At 46.2% G+C, this 19487-nt stretch overlaps 1 non-coding gene and 14 pseudogenes across 1 annotated transcript; all 15 read left to right on the top strand.

The window, feature by feature from the left end:
• Positions 1-15035: 15035 nt before the first annotated feature.
• On the top strand, positions 15036-15154 carry LOC143979775 (5S ribosomal RNA; annotated as a pseudogene).
• A 40-nt stretch (positions 15155-15194) lies between these two features.
• Positions 15195-15313, top strand: LOC143979794 (5S ribosomal RNA; annotated as a pseudogene).
• A 334-nt stretch (positions 15314-15647) lies between these two features.
• LOC143979777 (5S ribosomal RNA) lies at positions 15648-15766 on the top strand (annotated as a pseudogene).
• Positions 15767-15797: 31 nt separating this feature from the next.
• Positions 15798-15916, top strand: LOC143979650 (5S ribosomal RNA; annotated as a pseudogene).
• Positions 15917-16183: 267 nt separating this feature from the next.
• On the top strand, positions 16184-16302 carry LOC143979825 (5S ribosomal RNA; annotated as a pseudogene).
• A 107-nt stretch (positions 16303-16409) lies between these two features.
• LOC143979848 (5S ribosomal RNA) lies at positions 16410-16529 on the top strand (annotated as a pseudogene).
• A 107-nt stretch (positions 16530-16636) lies between these two features.
• LOC143976694 (5S ribosomal RNA) lies at positions 16637-16755 on the top strand. The gene has a single exon (XR_013272991.1). It is a non-coding gene; the product is annotated as a 5S ribosomal RNA (ribosomal RNA).
• Positions 16756-17085: 330 nt separating this feature from the next.
• On the top strand, positions 17086-17204 carry LOC143979708 (5S ribosomal RNA; annotated as a pseudogene).
• Positions 17205-17312: 108 nt separating this feature from the next.
• Positions 17313-17431, top strand: LOC143979392 (5S ribosomal RNA; annotated as a pseudogene).
• Positions 17432-17709: 278 nt separating this feature from the next.
• LOC143979505 (5S ribosomal RNA) lies at positions 17710-17828 on the top strand (annotated as a pseudogene).
• A 323-nt stretch (positions 17829-18151) lies between these two features.
• Positions 18152-18270, top strand: LOC143979770 (5S ribosomal RNA; annotated as a pseudogene).
• A 106-nt stretch (positions 18271-18376) lies between these two features.
• LOC143979805 (5S ribosomal RNA) lies at positions 18377-18495 on the top strand (annotated as a pseudogene).
• Positions 18496-18827: 332 nt separating this feature from the next.
• LOC143979001 (5S ribosomal RNA) lies at positions 18828-18946 on the top strand (annotated as a pseudogene).
• Positions 18947-19054: 108 nt separating this feature from the next.
• Positions 19055-19173, top strand: LOC143979517 (5S ribosomal RNA; annotated as a pseudogene).
• Positions 19174-19279: 106 nt separating this feature from the next.
• LOC143979610 (5S ribosomal RNA) lies at positions 19280-19398 on the top strand (annotated as a pseudogene).
• Positions 19399-19487: the final 89 nt, after the last annotated feature.

Here is a 19487-nt window from a genome sequence, read left to right on the forward strand (position 1 = left end):
TGCAAACCAATAAATATACGCTTATTGACTTTTTTTTTACCAAAGACATGTGACTGAATACATTTTAGCCTAAATGTATGACTAAAATTTAGTTTATTGGATTTTTCTTATATAACAAAAAGTAGAAAATATTATTTTTTTCCCAAATTCTGTCTTTTTCCGTTTATATAGCAAAAAATAAAAATCATAGAGGCAATCAAATACCATCAAAAGAAAGCTCTATTTGTGGGGAAAAAAAGAACACAAATTTTGTTTGGGTACAACATTACATGACCACGCAATTACCAGTTAAAGCAGCGCAGTGACAAATTGTAAAAAGGTGATTGAGCAGCCTAATCTTCTGGGGCTGAAGTGGTTAAAAATACTGGGATTATAACAACAGTATTTAACATCAAAGTATTATGACAGCGGGCAGTCCTTACGTGGTTAAAGGGATGTTCCCACACGTAATCCCAGTCTTCCCCCTCTATACTTGCTACCTCCATCTGCCATCTCTCCCTACAACATTCTAGGAGGAGTTATCCTAAACATCTCCTTATAGGATATGGACTATATTTTAGTTAAAGAGTCATCCTGTAATAAATTTTCTAAGACTGAAGGCCTCTACCGTCAGGGCCCAAAATTGTGACTGGTATGAATGTCTCAACTGTAGGTAATGGAAAAAATTCTCGTTCAATATCTCCAACCTTTTTAAAGTGGTTGTAAACCCTTACAAACCACTTTGACCTACAGGTAAGCCTAGATTAAGGCTTACCTGTAGGTCCAAGAAATATCTACTAAACCTATACGGTTTAGGAGATATTTACAAAAAGACAGCGGCGGGCAGGTGCACTGGGCAGGCCACAGAATGCAGTGTTATGCCGCGAGTGTCGGCTCCCGTGCGCAAGCGTGGGAGTGACATCATTGCTGCTCCGGCGAATCACAGCGCCGGAGCAGCGTGACCCGGAAGTCACTCCAGGATCCATGGCAGCGGCAGACATGAAGACGGAGGACCGCTTCGGGGGCTTCATTCTCAGGTAAGTTATTCATAATGAGCTAGTATTCTATGCATACTAGCTCATTATGCCTTTGCCTTGCAGGTTGCTTTTTTTTTTTTTCAGATGGGTTTACAATTACTTTAATCCCTTTGATCTCCGGATCTTGTAATTCATAGAAATCTGGAAGGCAAGGGTTCATCCACTATGGGGTGGTAGGTGATATAGACTTAAAATCAGGTTGAATCAATTGCTGGGAAGTTGCCCATGCCCTAACGGTAACTTTCATTGAACTTGTCAATGGGAGAACAGATATACCCCGCCTAAATAGAGCCAAGCGCAGACTTTCGTATGAACATAGTTACATGGTTAGTAAGGTTGAATAAAGAAACCAGTCCATCCTGAGTGTGTGTCTACAATTGCCAATATCCCCGTACATTGCAATTTTGGACAGAAGCCAATTAACCTTAATCAAAAGAGAAAAGAGAATTCCCTGTGGGGTTTTCTGGCAGCAAGAAAGGACAATCACTTTGATAATAAAAATAGTTATTCGTTTTTTACAAAGTCACTTGTAAAACAACATTGGAGTACAAAACATTTTTAAATTAAAATATGAGCTTTGGTGTACAATAGTGCAGAAAAAATTAAGTGCGGGAAAATAAATACATATACATAATACTTTCAATCCATGAAATGGTAGTTTGAATTAAAGTTCCTACAGTATAAATTACATAGCCTGAGACATTATACCCCTATGCATTTCAACCATGGGATTTAATAGTCTTTCAGATATATCTGCAATAATATCAAAAACAGGCAGATTATACATTCCATAAAAATTAATATTGAATTACTAACAGCTAAATAAATATTTATTTTATATTTACCCAATCCACAGTATTAATTCGGCCTAAACCAGAGAACTTTCTTAAAAACCTCCCAAATTTCTTCCACGCAGGCAAATCCCGGGCCCCACTGTAAGATGGTCCACCCAGGGGGGGAAAAGGGGGAAGGAAAAAGGACTAACCCCCAAGAAACCCCCCAGAAACAGGGGATTTCCAGGCTTACAAGGGGTGGCTGGCTTTGTGGGCCACCACCTCAAAAGGGATGGCCCAGGGGCCACAGCACCTGAAAACCACAATCATAAATAATTAACTAAAATATATCCTGTATATGTAAATATAACATTTAAATGGTGCTGCCAGGCACATCAAGGGTTACCTGATGTTATCGCCTACTATGCATGTGGTAAAGGTTCCCAAACGGAAGATTACTGTTTGTATTACACTTCTGTAAGTAACAGCCTAAGTATCCTTACACCTAAATTTAACAAAGTATCAAGTTAGAGCAGTGGACATCATTGCTATTAATTTGCAGTCTCCCAAGCCAATTAACCTACCAGCATGGCTTTGGAGTGTGGGAGGACACCTACACAGGCACAAGGAGAACATGCAAACTCCAGGCATGTAGTATTGTGGTTGGGATTTGAACCTGTGACCCTTTTTACTGCTAGGTGAGAGTGCTAACCACTACACCACTGTGCTGCCCAACAAAGCACTGCTGCTTATAATACTGTGAAAGGGTTTAATATGGTGCATTCAGAGTTAAAAGGGAAGTAAACCCTTCCAAACAACTTGGACCTATAGGTAAGCCTAGATTAAGGCTTACCTGTAGGTCCAAGCAATATCTCCTAAACCTATATGGTTTAGGAGATATTTGCCCGAAAATGGGCACCGCTGTCTACGGCGCATGCGCCGTAGACAGCGGCGCGCAGGCGCACTAAATGCGGCAAATCCAAGAATGGATTTGCCAAATTTGTCAACTCCCGTGCGCATGCGCGGGAGTGACGTCATCGCGGCTTCGCCGTATGACAGCAACGGAGCTGCGAGGCGCGACTCCCGTGCGCATGCGCGGGAGTGACGTCATCGCGGTTGCGCCGCTGTCATTGGTCGGAGCTGCGAGACGCCACCAGCAAGATGGACGCGGCGGACTACAGGGATCAGCGGCGACTTCGCTGGCTCCTGTGTCAGGTAAGTGACACATAATGAGCTACTATGCGATGCATAGTAGTCCATTATGCTTTACCTTTGCAGGGAAAAAAAGAGGAAGTAAACCCATCAGGGTTTACTTCCTCTTTAAGCTCTATACATAAAGAAAGAAAAATTATTACATAAAAAGAACAATGATTATTTAAAAAACAGCTAAGTGTGATACACTTAGGGGGATGGGAAGGGAAGTATGGTAATGATGTAGGCTATAAAAGTTCAAGTCCAAACATTATTTAATGTGAGGATAGATGGCTGCCAGTTCCGAAAAGCTAGAAGAGACTCTGGAATAAAGACAAAAGCGAAGAAAGGACAGCGTGTATAGTACAACCGTTTATTTATAAAGGTATAGAAACACTCACATTTGAGCAGGGATAAACCAGCATAAAAACAACAATGTTTATTCATCTATGCGTTGTCAGGTGTGGAGATGTCACGGGCCGATGGATGGGGTCCAATTTTCGTGAGTCCTGTGTCCTAATATTCCCTGGAGGTACTGGAGGTATTCGGTGCTTCCGGGTGGATGGAATGCAGGTGGGGGACGCTCTGATACTCAACACAACGCTGTTCACTTCAGCGGAAGCAGGCAGGCGGTGCTTCGCGTTCAGAGCATGCGTGCTCCTTCATAGTCTGATGAAGGCTATGAAGGAGCCTTCATCAGGCTCCGCAAATCAGTCAGGCAAAAGGTAACAGGGCTCCATCCCTTAGCTCAGAGAGGGTCTAATCCAGCTCCCGGAGAAAAAAAAAAGGAACAAAAAGGTAAGGCACATATCAGGTGGTAGAACAAGTAACTGTAGTCAAAAGGAGTAAAGTTAGACTCTGGAACAGGATTTGTAGTAGACAACCAAAAAGAAGAATTTTCGGTAGATATCTATATTCAGATCTCAGATAACTTTAAGGGACAGCATCCAACCAGTTGCACGCTTCTCTCGGGGTGTCAGAGAACTTCACAGCGCCATTATGCTGCACGCCGAGCCTGGTCAGGTAAAGCATACTGTATTGCAGGCCTTTCTCCCTCAAATGCTTCCGAATATCAGTGATAGAGGGCTGTCTTCTCTGTGTTTCTGCTGAAAAATCTGAGAACATCATCACTCTCGCATTCTCATAATGTAATTCAGGATGATTGGAGGAAGATTTTCTAGAGTCAGTAGCTGTTTAACCACTTGCAGACTGCCTCACACACACACACATACGTCGGCAGAATGGCACAGGCAGGCAAATGGGCATACCTGTATGTACCTTTAAATTTACCGCCTATCGCACGCGCTGTGCGAGCATGCCCGGTGAACTTAATGTTCACTGGCAGCCTGCGATTGCCTCAAGGAGAGGCAGAACGGGGAGATGCCTATGTAAACAAGGCATTTCCCTGTTCTGCCTAGTAATATGACAGAGGTCTACTGCTCCCTGTAATTGGAAGCAGTGATCTCTATCATGTTGTAGTGAGCCCATCCCCCCACAGTTAGAATCACTCCCTAGGACACACGTAACCCCTTGATCGCCCCCTAGTGTTTAACCCCTTCCCTGCCAGTGTCATTTATACAGTAATCAGTGGCTATTTGTAGCTCTGAATGCTGTATAAATGACAATGGTCCCAAAATAGTGCCAAAAGTGTCTGATGTGTCCACCATAATGTCGCAGTCCCGATAAAAATCGCAGATTGCCGCCATTACTAGTTAAATAAAAGAAATAATAAAAAAGCCTTAAATCTATCCCCTATTTTGTAGACGCTATAACTTTTGTGCAAACCAATCAATATACAATTATTGCGATTTTTTTTTAACAAAAATATTTAGACGAATACATATTGGCCTAAACTGTGGAAGAAATTAGTTTTTTTATATATTTTTTGAGGATAGTTATAGCAAAAAGTAAAAAATATTGCTATCTTTTCAAAATTGTCGCTCTTGTTTGTTTATAGCGCAAAAAATAAAAACCACAGAGGTGATCAAATACCACCAAAGAAAGCTCTATTTGTGGGGAAAAAAGGATGTCAATTTTGTTTGGGTACAACATCGCATGAATTATCAGCTAAATTGACGCAGTACAGAATCACATAAAATGCTTTGGTCAGGAAGGGGGTAAATCCTTCTGGGGCTGAAGTGTTTAAAGAACTGTTCAGCGAACGTGGTCTTAGAACCTTCAGCCCCTTCAGGGAGCCCCACCCCCCGCACATTATTTCTCCACTACCAATCTTCTACCTCATCTGCCCTGTGTTGCAATGCCCTTACCATATCCTGCAGTCCAGATAGGTGGGCTGTGTGGGAGGTGGTGGAGCCCTCCATGTCAGAGATGTAACCCTCTGCAGTCGACATTCAGCCCCTCATTTTATCAAGGTCATGGTGGATGAGCATACATTCTGATGCCAGGTGGTAAATTCTGACCATCAGTTCCTCCTTGCGTGTAGTTATAGCCTCCAGTATGGGCTTGGTAATTCGGCTGTGGTTTAATCTTGGCTTTAGAAGCCATAAAAACTGTGCCCATGGCATCAGGATATGTCGGAGAGCAGCTGCAGAGTGATGTCGGAGCGATTGGTGCCCTCGAACAGGATAAGGTACAGGAAGCTTGTGGAGCTCATGGAAGATGCGTCCGTCCTCTCTCACATACCAACCACACCCCCTCTTTGAAGACTACTCCGCATGTTCCTAAAAGGTGCTAGTAGAATGTATTAATTCAGTGCAATCTTTGGTCAGACTGGCAGTATGCAAATTAGATTTTGTGCAACCATTATTACAGGTGTCAAATTTATTACACTCAGCCTCTGTCAGCTTGCAACCACCCATTCCTGTGGCTGGATACCTATCCACTAAGATGTCTCTCTCTCCTACAGCCACAGCAACCACAGCTGCAGCCCAATATACCCCGCTACCAACCAAGCGTCAGGGCTGGGCTCAGCCCTTCCTTCTCTGAGCTTGCCACTCATCTGTCGGCTTATTGCCAGCTCCCATCTCTCTCCACAGTTACTCAGCTGTTGATGATGTCCTGCTCAGGAGTCCTGCCTACTTAAGCCATCCGGTCCAGAGGATCTCTGCCTTCGCCTTTGTCAACATTAAAGAGAAGATCTCCTGCGTTCCTGTTTAAAGACTTGCTTTGCTGACATCGCTTCTGTCTACAGATCCTGCTTTCTGTTTCTGAATGAACTGAATGAACTTTGGCTATGTTTTGACTATGTTTGTTCTTTTTTCTTTTATTATTAAGCAACTTTAATTTAACTGTACTTCTGTCTCAGTCTGATTTCATGGTTTCTGACAGTAGGCGGCGAAGGCTATGAATTCAGAAGATGCAGTGAATCCACTTGTTGGTAATATTTTCTCAAGATTGAATGAACTGGATCACCCCATGGATCAGTTCGCCATGGCGTTACAAATGCTCCTGAGTCGCACGGCTCACTTTGAATCTCCCACTGTGGCCCCCCTGGTACAACCTATGTTTCAGGCCATCCCTGCTGCTGTTTCAGTCTCTCTGCTTCCCCAGAAATTTGGGGGTGATCCATTCCAATGCAGAGGGTCTCTCAACCAGGTTGAGATATACTTTGAGATGCTGCCCCAGACGTTTCCCACAGACAGAAGCAAAGTAGGTTTTGTGATAGCTTTGCTTTCTGAGAAAGCCATGGCCTGGGCAAACCCTCTGTGGGAGATGCAAAAACATGTTGTCTTGACCTACCCTGAGTTTGTGACTTTGTTTAAAAGAGCATCTGATGTTCCCGCACCCTCGACTTCTGCTGCCAAGTGCTTCATGTCCATCGAACAGAGTATGAGAACTGTTGTCGACTACGCCATTAAATTATGTATCTTAGCAGCAGAGGTTGCGTGGAACAATGAGGCCCTCGTGGCTGCTTTTTCTCATGGTCTCTCGAATACCATTAAGGATGAGATAACAGTCCGAGATATGCCCATGAGCTGAAGAAGTTGATCACGTTTGCCATCCTCATTGACTCCAGACTCAGAGAAAGACTTTCTTTGAAAGAGCGCTTGCTGAAGCCTCCTTTATGTTTGTCTCCGAGCTTTGCAGTCCCACCCGTGCCTCCCTCACCTCCCATGCCTCCTGGTCCTTAGTCGGTCAGTGAAGGTGAACCCATGCACTTGGGTTTCACGCATCTCTCTGCGGATGAGAGAACCTTTAGGAGGAGGGAGGGATTGTGCCTTTATTGTGGCCAGGCAGGTCACCTTTTGAAGTCTTGTCCTACCCGTCCAGGGAACACCCAAACCTTGAGGTCCTGTCATGGACAGACCTTAGGTGGCATTGATTCATCCCCCGTTATCCAGAAGGATAAGCCCATGGTTTTGGTTACCCTTTCTTGGGCTGAGTCGTCCATCGTCCATACAGTCTCTAATCGACTCTGGGGCTGCAGGCTTGTTCATTGGTTCTGCCTTTGTATCGAAGCACTCAAACCTGCTGCAGCTGCGCGACACTCCACTTCCCATTGAGGCTCTTGACGGGAGACCTCTACAGCCTGCCCATGTGACTCGTGAGACGGTTACGTTGTCCATGGCCGTAGAGGCTCTTCACCATGAGATAATCCAATTCCAAGTTATTTCCTCACCTAAGTTTCCACTGGTTATTGGTTATCCTTGGTTACAGAGGCACAATCCCTCTTTTGATTGGCTCCGTGCTGAGGTTCTCTCCTGGTCACCACAATGCAGTGAGACATGCTTCCAGAAGTTAGCCAAGGTTCTGTGCACCTCTTCTCTCCTCCCTGCTGAGAGAGTACCGCAAATTTAGGTCAAGCCCATAGTTTGCCTCCACACTGGCCATATGATTGCGCAATTGACCTTCAACAAAGCCATGGAGGAGTGTGTTGCAGATGCACTTTCTCCCGGTTTCATCTGCAAATCCTAGTCTCCTGCTAGTGCTGGTTTCTTCTTTGTGAAGGGGAAGAGTGGTGAACTGAGACCTTGTATTGATTATAGGGGTCTCTCAATTGTTTCTCGATTAAGAATGCCTATCCAATTCCGTTGATTATGGAGTTATTTGACTGCCTCAAGGGAGCAAAGTTTTTCACAAAGCTTGATTTGAGAGGGGCATACAATCTCGTGAGGATTAAGGAGGGCTACGAGTGGAAAACTGCATTTAATACCAGAACAGGCCATTATGAGTACCTCGTAATGCCTTTTGGCCTTTATAACACCCCAGCAGTTTTCCAGGAATTTATTAACAATGTCCTCCGAGATTTGTTGCAGTTATGTGTGGTGGTTTATCTCAATGATATCCTCATATTTTCCAAGTCCCTGGCGAGCCACCACACAAATGTCTATCATGTGCTTCTGAAACTAAGAGAGAACAATCTCTATTGGAAACTGGAGAAGTGCTAGTTCCACCGTGAACAGGTTAAATTCCTGGGCTATGTCATTTCCACTGCTGGTGGACCCAGAGAAGCTTTTGGCAGTCCTACAGTGGCCCCAACCCATGGGTTTATGTCCGCTGCAGCATTTCCTGGGCTTTGCCAACTATTATGGGAAGTTTATTCATAATTTTTAATCTCTGGTCAAGCCCCTGACTGATATGACCAGAAAGTACAATAACCCCCAGAGTTGGTCTCTGAAGTCCATTAAAGCCTTTGAGAGTCTCAAGGCTGCCTTTGTTTCTGCTCCTGTGTTGGCACATCCTGATCCTATGTTACCTTTTATCCTTGAGGTTGATGCTTCTGAGACTGGTGTTTGCGCCCTTCTGTCTCAAAGTCCTACCTCTGAGAGCGCCATGCATCCTTGTTGCTACTTTTCCTGAGATTGGCGACAGAGAGCTGTTGGTGATCATTTTAACCCTGAAAGAATGGAGACATCTCCCCGAAGGTACCACTGTGTCAGTTCTCGTTCTTACTGACCATAAGAATCTCACATTCTTGTCTGAGGCTAAATGCCTCTCTACTAGAAGGGCACAATGGGCTCTTTTCTTGTCAAGTTTCTATTACATTGTCTCATTCTTACCTGGTACTAAGAATGTAAGGGTTGGCGCCTTGTTAAGGCAATTTTCCTGCACTTCCAAGTTGGAGACGGTTCTGGTTCCTGTGATTCCTCCTGATCATATTCTGGCTACGGTTCACACCAGCCTCACTTCTCCTTTGGGTGACAAAATTCTTGCTGCTCAGGTCCATGCTCCTCCTAAGAAACCTTGTGACCGCTGCTTTATCCCAGAGAGTCTCTGTACTGACATGCTCCAGACTTACCATTCTCCCAAGGCTGCTGGCCACCCTAGGAAGAATCAACTCATTTGGGCTATTTCCCAACAGTTCTGGTGGCCTGATGTAACAGCCTTTTGTAGCTGCCTGTTCCATGTGTGCTCAGAGTAAGACTCCACAACACCTTTCAGTGGGCCTCCTTCAACCCATATCCAATGGAGAGAGGCCCTGGACCCACCAGTCTATGGATTTCATTGTGGAGTTACCCCACTCCCAGGGCAACACAGTTATCCTTATGGTGGTTGACCGGTTCTCAAAGATGTGTCATTGTAATCCACTTAAGAAGCTGGCCACTTCTAAGGAACTGGCTTCCATTTTTATTCGGGAGATCTTTTGCTTACATAGGCCCGGTCCTGGCGAGCCTTTTGTGCACAGATGAATATTCAGCTTGCTTTCTCCTCTACGTATCACCCATAGTCTAATGGGGTCACAGAACGAGCCAATCAGTCCTTGGAGCAATTCATACATTGCTATATTTCTGACCATCATAACAACTGGTCAGACCTATTACCGTGGGCAGAGTTTGCTCACAACAGTGCCTTGAATTTTGTTTCCCGATTGTCCATGTTTATGGTGAATTATGGTTTCCAAACCATGACTCGTTTGTTCCGCAGAGTATTCCTGCGTTAGAGAAGCATCTCCGTGGTCTTCGTTCCACTTGGGCACAAGTCCAGGAGGCTTTTTGTCATGCCAATGATAGGTACAGACTCCATGCTGACGACAGACGCCTGCCTGCGCCTTCCTACCAGGTTGGGGACAGGGTCTGGCTGTCATCTAGCAACCTCCGACTCCATGTTCCCTCACTGAAGTTTGCACCTCGGTTTATTGGGCCTTTCCATATTCTTCGCCGGATTAACCCAGTGGCTTACACATTAGACCTTCCTTTTAATATGTGTATTTCAAATGTATTTCATGTCTCCTTATTAAAACCTTTGGTCTTCAACTGCTTTAGCACCTCAGTGCCACATCCACACCCTGTGCAGGTTGAGAACCATGGAGTTTGTGGGTGCATACAGTCCCTGCTGCATTGGAAAGGCTACGGTCCGGAGGAACATTCTTGGGTCTCATCCTCAGACGTACATGCCCCTGTCCTTCTCCGTGATTTCCATAGACGTTTTCCCCTTGAGCCTGGAGATCCTCTGAGGTGGAGGGGTCGTTGAGGGGTTACTGTTAGGGCTGGGCTCAGCCCTTCCTTCTGAGCTGGCAGCTCAGCTGTCGGCTAATTGCCAGCTCCCATTTCTCTCCACAGTTACTCAGCTGTTGATGATATCCTGCTCATCAGTCCTGCCTACTTAAGCTGTCTAGTCCAGAGGATCTCTGGCTTTGCCTTGGTCAACATCACAGAGAAGATCTCCTGCATTCCTGTTTAAAGACTTGCTTTGCTGACATCCCTTTTGGCTATAGATCATGCTTGCTGTTTCACTATGTTGATCCCTGACTTCCAGTTACTGAACTTTGGCTATATTTTGACTAGGCTTGTTCTTTTTTCATTAAACAAGTGTGATTTAAGTGTACTTCTTTCTCAGTCTGGTTTCATGGTTTCTGACCCCAAGTACCAGTATCCTGTTTCCACCTGCCTTTAACCATTCAACAAAAATCCCCATCAGCAACTGCTCCCTCTGTTTTAACATCCTCCTGCTCTTCTCTTCTATCAGCCGCGCCCACTACCTACAGCTCTGCAGCCACATACAGAACTTCAGTGTCTAACCCTAGAAAGAAATTGAAGGTTTTTCCCAACCTGCACAATCCTGCCACTATCAAATCCTGCCTCCACACCAGCCAATCTGTTCCAGTCTGCCTTTAAGCTAGCCACTACAGTTCAACCTACCATGGTTCCAATTGCTCCAGCCAGGCCTGCCACCAAACTTGCCACGTTGGTTCAGCCTATGACAATTGGACCTTCTGCTACTGACTTTCCTGTCACTATACCACCTGACAGTACTGGTTCTCTGTCCACAATCCAGTTTGACCCTATGGATTCTTTGCCAGCTAATCAAATTGATCTCACTGATCCTGCTTCCGATACCCTACTTGGTGGTCCCGTTCCTGATATTCTGCTTGGTGGTTCCATTCCTGATGCCCAGCTTGACGTGCCTCTGCATGCTGCCCACTTTGATGACTCGGTGCTCTCTGCCCAGTCTGATGACCTGGTGCCCGCTGTCCAGCTTGATGTCCTGGTGCTTGCTGCCCAGCTTGATGACCTGGTGCTTGCTGCCCAGCCTGATGACCCAGTGCCTGCTGTCCAGCTTGATATCCTGGTGCTTGCTGCACAGCTTGATGACCTGGTGCTTGCTGCCCAGCTTGATGACCCAATGCTTGCTGCCCAGCCTGATGACCTGGTGCCCGCTGCCCAGCTTGATAACCTGGTGCTCGCTGCCCAGCCTGATGACCCAGTGCATGCTGCCCAGCCTGATGACCCACTGCACGCTGCCCAGCCTGATGACTCTGTGCTTGCTGCACAGCCTGATGACCCGGCGCCTGTTGCCCAGCCTGCTGATACAGTGTCTGTTACCCAGCCTGCTGATCCAGTGCCTGCTGACTCAGTTCCTGATGCCCAGCTTGCCAATGATGCTTCCCTGCTTAATACCCAGCCTGATTCTGATGACCCTGTGTTGTCTGCCTCCGATAATTGCATGCCTGCTGTCCAGCAAGTTTTTGGTATCACTCCCAAACTTCCGGAACCTGGCAGTGGGGCGCATGATCCATTACCTGACTCAGGTGGCACGCCTCCCAGCAGGTTAACAACTTCAGCCCTGGAAGATTTGGCTGCTCGATGACCAGGCCATTTTTTTGTGATTCGGCACTGCATCACTTTAACTGACAATTGTGCGGTCGTGCGACGCTGTACCCAAACAAAATTGACATCCCTTTTTTTCCACAAATAGAGCTTTCTTTTGGTGGTATTCGATTGCCTGCTGCGAGGATAAGGTAAAGGAGATTTTCTCAGGAATTTCTCCTATGTATAATGTTGTCATGCCTATGTGTCTCCACTGGGGGCTGTATTGAGCACTCACCTTCCTGACGCTGGAAACAGCAAAAGCCTTCATCCTCCTCTCCTCCAGCTGGAAGAGACCCTCTGGTAAGAAAGGGGGAGTCTGGTCTCTTCATGTGCCCCCAGATTGGCTTTATTCGCCTTCGGGGGACATGCCAAGATGCCAAGACACATATATATATATATATATATATATATATATATATATATATATATATATATATATATATATATAAAGGGCAGACCGCGGCCGCATCAGTGGAGGATTTACCCCCCTGCCATGCTTACAGGTCCACAGGACGCCGCCTAGCGCGGGAAAGCACTTTCCTTGGGAAGAAAAGGGGGGCCGTAATTCATGGGGGGCGTGGCTAACAGTGTCAGAAGCCGGCCACACATGGAGGAAGCTGGTCTCAGTGCTGTATGTGTGAAAGCTTCTGCTGGCTGGAGGGACAGAGCAGGTGGATGGCTTGATCAGGTTAGTGAACACAGGCTTACTCCTTTGGCACATTATACTTGACTGAAGCTAGGGTTAATAGCAGCTAATGGCGCTGAACTATAGCCTAGCAATGTACATTCTTTTGCATAATGCCTCTGCCTTATGCTTCAGACTATGTATGGTAATGGGACCAGGAACTTTTCCAAAAGGTCATTAGATTAGCACTGTAAATTAAATGCATTTCCAAAAGAATGTCATCCTCCTCTGAGAGGGATATGGCTAGTCAGATTGAGCAATCAGGGGTAGAACACTTCAGTGCCTGTATATATCATCCAAATTTGTTGTTGGTCTAATTACTAAAGGATACCCAAGGCAATTTTAGCACCACATCCCAAAATAAGATAATCAAATAGAGGTAAGAAGAAAAGGTTAGGATTTTGACGGTGCTTACATAAACTCAAAAAGTAGGTATATTAAAATTGAAAAATGATTGAAAGATACAATATTGAACAAACACATAAAATTGTGAGGTAGTTTACAAAGCAGTTTGGAAAACTTGCAGTTGGGGTCCAGGAAACCAATAACAGAGACATTCATTGCACATTATCCCATGTTTCGCCGTTTTGCACTGTAAACTAAATGCGTTTCCAAAAGAATGTCATCCTCCTCTGAGAGGGATACAGCTAGTCTACAGCTAGTCAGATTGAGCCGTCAGGGGTAGAACACTTCAGTCCCTGTATATATCATACAAACTGTTTTTTTTCTTCTACCATTTAAAAATTTGAAAAAGAAGATTAATGCTATGATGTCTCTCTATAATAGGACTAAATATAGCAGATTCCCATCTAGTCCTTAGGGCCCTTTTGTTGAGGTTCAGGACGCTGGGGATCAGGTAGATTTTACCTAATATTGGAAGATACTTCTTTATCCTCTTCGGAGGATCCTAATATGGAGGAGTAGCATCACAAGTCAGGTGCTTGTGTACTCCCTTACTTAACCCCTTTGTTGCCTGCAGCACAGGCTCTTTAGGTATCTACCTCTAACTGGGTTCATTAGAACCTCCCCCACATGAGGATGTTTTTTGCTATTCATGCATAGCTTATGTATTCTTTATGGGGTTCCAGCAATTGATGCTGAAATCGCCTCACTGAGCAGAGTCTCACATGTCCGGTGTATAATGCACTGGTGTGTTTTTTAAGGACAGTTTCCCACACAGTATTTATTATAAGTAATTTTTAACGAAGATATTTTTAAGATACAAAACAATCTATATGCCACAGTCTATACATGTGAAACTTATTCACGGAGACAAGTGATCATACAAAATGGTTACATTTAATGGTTGACAAATATTTACATGAAATTAAAATACAGATTGCATTACATGAACATCTTGAAATTTAATGGAAACCCGTCCTACTCATATAAGTAATGTCAGGCTGCCGGAATCCCCGCAGTGTCTCCGCCAGTGGAGACAGAGGATGGATGGACTGCGCTGCGCTGGACTGGAGGGAGAGATCACCCGTCGCTGGATCAGATCAGCCATCGCTGTACCCCGGAGGGATGATCATCTGTCGCAGAATATCAAGAGTGGATTACCACTGCTGGAATCTTTTTTTTATTTTTTTTATTTTTAATAAAGGACTTTTTCAAAAGTGTGTTTTTATTTTTTTAACATTCTTTTACACTTTCTTTGTGAAATAGTAGGGGTACTTTTGTACCCCCTTACCATTTCAAACAGGGGGGGCTGGGATCTGGGGGTCCCCTTGTTAAAGGGGGCTTCCACATTCTGATAAGCCCCCCGCCCGCAGACCCCCACAACCACCGGCCAGGATTGTGAGGATGAGGCCCTTGTCCTCATCAACATGGGGACAAGGTGCTTTGAGGGGTCTGTGACCCCCAAAGCATCCTTCCAATGTTGAGGGCATGTGGCCTGGTACGGTTCAGGAAGGGGGGCGCTCTCTAAGCCCCCTCTTTTTTTTCTGCAGCCTGCCAGGTTGCGTGCTCGGATAAAGGGTCTGGTATGGATTTTTAGGGGGAACTCCGCGGCTTTTTTTTTTTTTTCAATTTGGCGTGGAGTTCCCCTTAAAATCGATACCAGGCCTGAAGGGCCCGGTAATTGAATTTGGGGAACCCATGCTTTTTTTATTTTTTATTATCAATGACTTTCAATGACTTCTCTGTCTTACGGGAGCCGACAATTCATTATAGCCACGAGTGATTTTAAATGACTTTTTTTCCTGCAAAAATGACACTTTGTGCAGGGACAGTTCTAAGCATGGTAAACATGAGGAGAGGTGAAGTAGGCTTTTTTTTAATATGTTGTTGGCGTCGACAACCTATTTATTTTTCTTCTTGTTTGCCGAGGTGACTATCTTGGCGTTTGTCAAGAGGGTTGTGAGTGGCCAGAGAGCTCGCCTACAGCTGTATCACCCTGAATGCGCCTGATCTCATCTGGTCATGGATGCTAAGCAGGGTCAGGCCTGGTTAGTACATGGATGGGAGACCGCCTGGGAATACCAGATGCCGTAGGCTTTTTTCTTTGTCAAGAGGGTTGAGAGTGGCCAGAGAGCTCGCCTACGGCCACATCACCCTGAATGCGCCCAAACTCATCTAATCTCGGATACTAAGCAGGTTCGGGCCTGGTTAGTACCTGGATGGGAGACTGCCTGGGAATACCAGGTGCTTTAGTCTTTGTTTTAATATGTTGTTGGCGTCGAGGACCTGTTCATTTTTCTGCTTGTTTGCCGAGGTGACTATCAATGGCGTTTGTCAAGAGGGTTGAGAGTGGCCAGAGAGCTCGCTTATGGCCACATCAGCCTGAATGCGCCCGATCTCGACTGATCTCAGATGCTAAGCAGCGTCGGACCTGGTATGTATTTGGATGGGAGACCGCCTGGGAATACCAGGTGGCGTAAGATTTTTTTTAATATGTTGTTGGCGTAGACGACCTGTTTATTTTTCTTCTTGTTTGCCGAGGTGACTATCTTGGCGTTTGTCAAGAGGGTTGTGAGTGGCCAGAGAGCTCGCCTACAGCTGTATCACCCTGAATGCGCCTGATCTCATCTGGTCATGGATGCTAAGCAGGGTCAGGCCTGGTTAGTACATGGATGGGAGACCGCCTGGGAATACCAGATGCCGTAGGCTTTTTTCTTTGTTGAGAGTGGCCAGAGAGCTCGCCTACGGCCACATCACCCTGAATGCGCCCAAACTCATCTAATCTCGGATACTAAGCAGGTTCGGGCCTGGTTAGTACATGGATGGGAGACCGCCTGGGAATACCAGATGCCGTAGGCTTTTTTCTTTGTCAAGAGGGTTGAGAGTGGCCAGAGAGCTCGCCTACGGCCACATCACCCTGAATGCGCCCAAACTCATCTAATCTCGGATACCAAGCAGGTTCGGGCCTGGTTAGTACCTGGATGGGAGACTGCCTGGGAATACCAGGTGCTTTAGTCTTTGTTTTAATATGTTGTTGGCGTCGAGGACCTGTTCATTTTTCTGCTTGTTTGCCGAGGTGACTATCAATGGCGTTTGTCAAGAGGGTTGAGAGTGGCTAGAGAGCTCACTTATGGCCACATCAGCCTGAATGCGCCCGATCTCGACTGATCTCAGATGCTAAGCAGCGTCGGACCTGGTAAGTATTTGGATGGGAGACCGCCTGGGAATACCAGGTGGCGTAAGATTTTTTTTAATATGTTATTGGCGTAGACGACCTGTTTATTTTTCTGCTTGTTTGCCGAGGTGACGATCGTGGCGTTTGTCAAGAGGGTTGAGAGTGGCCACACAGCATGTCTATGGCCACATCATATTGAATGCGGCTGATCTCGTCTGATCTCGGATGCTAAGCAGAGTTGGGCCTGATTAGTACGTGGATGGGAGACCGCCTGGGAATACCTAAGTGCTTTAGGCTTTGTTTTAATATGTTGTTGGCGATGATGGCCTGTTTATTTTTCTGCTTGTTTGCCGAGGTGACTTTCTCGGCGTTTGTCAAGAGGGTTGAAAGTGGCCAGATACCTCACCTACGGCCACATCACCCTGAATGCTCCCGATCTCATCTGATCTCGGAAGCTAAGCAGGGTCGGACCTGGTTTGTACCTGGATGGGAGACCGCCTGGGAATACCAGGTTCCGTAGGCTTTTTTTTAATATGTTGTTGGCGTCAACAACCTGTTTATTTTTCTACTTGTTTGCCGAGGTGACCATCTTGGCATTTGTCAAGAGGGATGAGAGTGGCCAAAGAGCTCGCCTACGGCCACATGACTCTGAATGCGCCCAGTCTCGGTTAATTTCAGATGCTAAGCAGGGTCGGCCTGGTTAGTACATAGATGGGAGACCACCTGGGAATACCAGGTGCCGGAGGCTTTTTTAATATGTTGTTGGCGTTGACGACCTGTTTATTTTTCTGCTTGTTTGCCGAGGTAACTATCTTGTCGTTTGTCAAGTGAGTTGAGAGCAGCTAGATAGCTCACCTACGTCCACATCACCCTGAATGCGCCCAAGCTCATATGATCTTGGATGCTAAGCAGGTTCGGGCCTGGTTAGTACCTGGATGGGAGACTGCCTGGGAATACCAGGTGCTTTAGTCTTTGTTTTAATATGTTGTTGGTGTCAACAACCTGTTTATTTTTGTGCTTGTTTGCCGAGGTGACTATCAATGGCGTTTGTCAAGAGGGTTGAGAGTGGCCAGAGAGCTCGCTTATGGCCACATCACCCTGAATGCTTCAGATCTTGACTGATCTCGGATGCTAAGCAGGGTCGGGCCTGGTATGTACTTGAATGGGAGACCGCCTGGGAATACCAGGTGCCGTAAGTTTTTTTTAATATGTTATTGGCGTCGACGACCTGTTTATTTTTCTGCTTGTTTGCCGAGGTGACCATCGTGGCGTTTGTCAAGAGGGTTGAGAGTGGCCTCACAGCACGCCTACGGCCCCATCACATTGAATGCGCCTGATCTCGTCTGATCTCGGATGCTAAGCAGAGTTGGGCCTGGTTAGTACCCGGAAGTGCTTTAGACCTGTTTATTTTTCTGTTTGTTTGCCGAGGTGACTTTCTTGGCATTTGTCAAGAGGGTTGAAAGTGGCCAGAGACCTCACCTACGGCCACATCACCCTGAATGCACCCGATCTTGTCTGATCTTGGATGCTAAGCAGGTTTGGGTCTGCTTAGTACCTGGATGGGAGACCGCCTGGGAATACCAGGTGCTTTAGGCATTGTTTTAATATGTTGTTGGCGTCGACGACCTGTTTATGTTTCTGCTTGTTTACCGAGATGACCTTCTTGGCATTTGTCAAGAGGATTGAGATTGGCCAGAGAGCTCCCCTACGGCCACATCTCCCTGAATGCGCCCTATCTCGTCTGATCTCGGAAGCCAAGCAGCGTCGGGCCTGGATGAAAGACCGCCTGGGAATACCAGGTCCCGTAGGGTTTTTTTTTAATATGTTGTTGGCGTCAACGACCTGTTTATTTTTCTGCTTGTTTGCTGAGGTGACCATCTTGGCGTTTGTCAAGAGGGTTGAGAGCGGCCAGAGAGCTTGCCTACAGCCACATCACCCTGAATGTGCCCAATCTCATTTGATCTCGGATTATAAGCAGGGTTGGGCCTGGTTAGTACCTGGATGGGAGACCGCCTTGAAATTCCGGGTGCCGTAGCGATTTTTTAATATGTTGTTGGCGTCGACGACCTGTTTATTTTTCTGCTTGATTGGCGAGGTGACCATCTTGGCGTTTGTCAAGAGGGTTGAGAGTGGTAAAAGAGCTTGCCTGCAGCCACATCACCCTGAATGCACCCAATCTCGTCTGATTTCAGATGCTAAGCAGGGTCCGGCCTGGTTAGTACCTGGATGGGAGACCAATAGGGAATACCAGGTGCCATAGGCTTCTTTTTAATATGTTGTTGGAGTCGACGACCTGTTTATTTTTCTGCTTGTTTGCGAGGTGACCTTCTTGGCCTTTGTCAAGAGGGTTGATAGTGGCCAGAGAGCTCTCCTACAACCACTTCACCCTGAGTGCACCCGATCTCATCTGATCTTGGATGCTAAGCAGGGTCTGAACTGGGTAGTACCTGGATGGCAGACCGCCTAGGAGTACCATATGCCGTAGGCTTTTTTTAAATATGTTGTTGGCGTTGACGACCTTTTTATTTTTCTGCTAGTTTGCCGAGGTGAAAATCGTGGAGTTTGTCAAGAGGGTTGAGATTGGCCAGAGAGCTCCCCTACGGCCACATCTCCCTGAATGCGCCCTATCTTGTCTGATCTCGGATGCCAAGCAGGGTCGGGCCTGGATAGTACCTGGATGGGAGACCGCCTGGGAATACCAGGTCCCGTAGGGTTTTTTTTTAATATGTTGTTGGCTTCAACGACCTGTTTATTTTTCTGCTTGTTTGCCGAGGTGACCATCTTGGCGTTAGTCAAGAGGGTTGAGAGTGGCCAGAGAGCTTGCCTACAGCCACATCACCCTGAATGTGCCCAATCTCATTTGATCTCGGATTATAAGCAGGGTTGGGCCTGGTTAGTACCTGGATGGGAGACCGCCTTGGAATTCCGGGTGCCGTAGTGATTTTTTAATATGTTGTTGGCGTCGACGACCTGTTTATTTTTCTGCTTGATTGGCGAGGTGACCATCTTGGCGTTTGTCAAGAGGGTTGAGAGTGGTAAAAGAGCTTGCCTACAGCCACATCACCCTGAATGCACCCAATCTCATCTGATTTCAGATGCTAAGCAGGGTCCAGCCTGGTTAGTACCTGGATGGGAGACCAATAGGGAATACCAGGTGCCATAGGCTTCTTTTTAATATGTTGTTGGAGTCGACGACCTGTTTATTTTTCTGCTTGTTTGCCGAGGTGACCTTCTTGGCCTTTGTCAAGAAGGTTG

This window comes from Lithobates pipiens, unplaced genomic scaffold (genome assembly GCF_037356315.1).
Source record: "Lithobates pipiens isolate NorthernLeopardFrog02 unplaced genomic scaffold, aLitPip1_a1.2 Scaffold_13, whole genome shotgun sequence".
NCBI lineage: Eukaryota > Metazoa > Chordata > Amphibia > Anura > Ranidae > Lithobates > Lithobates pipiens.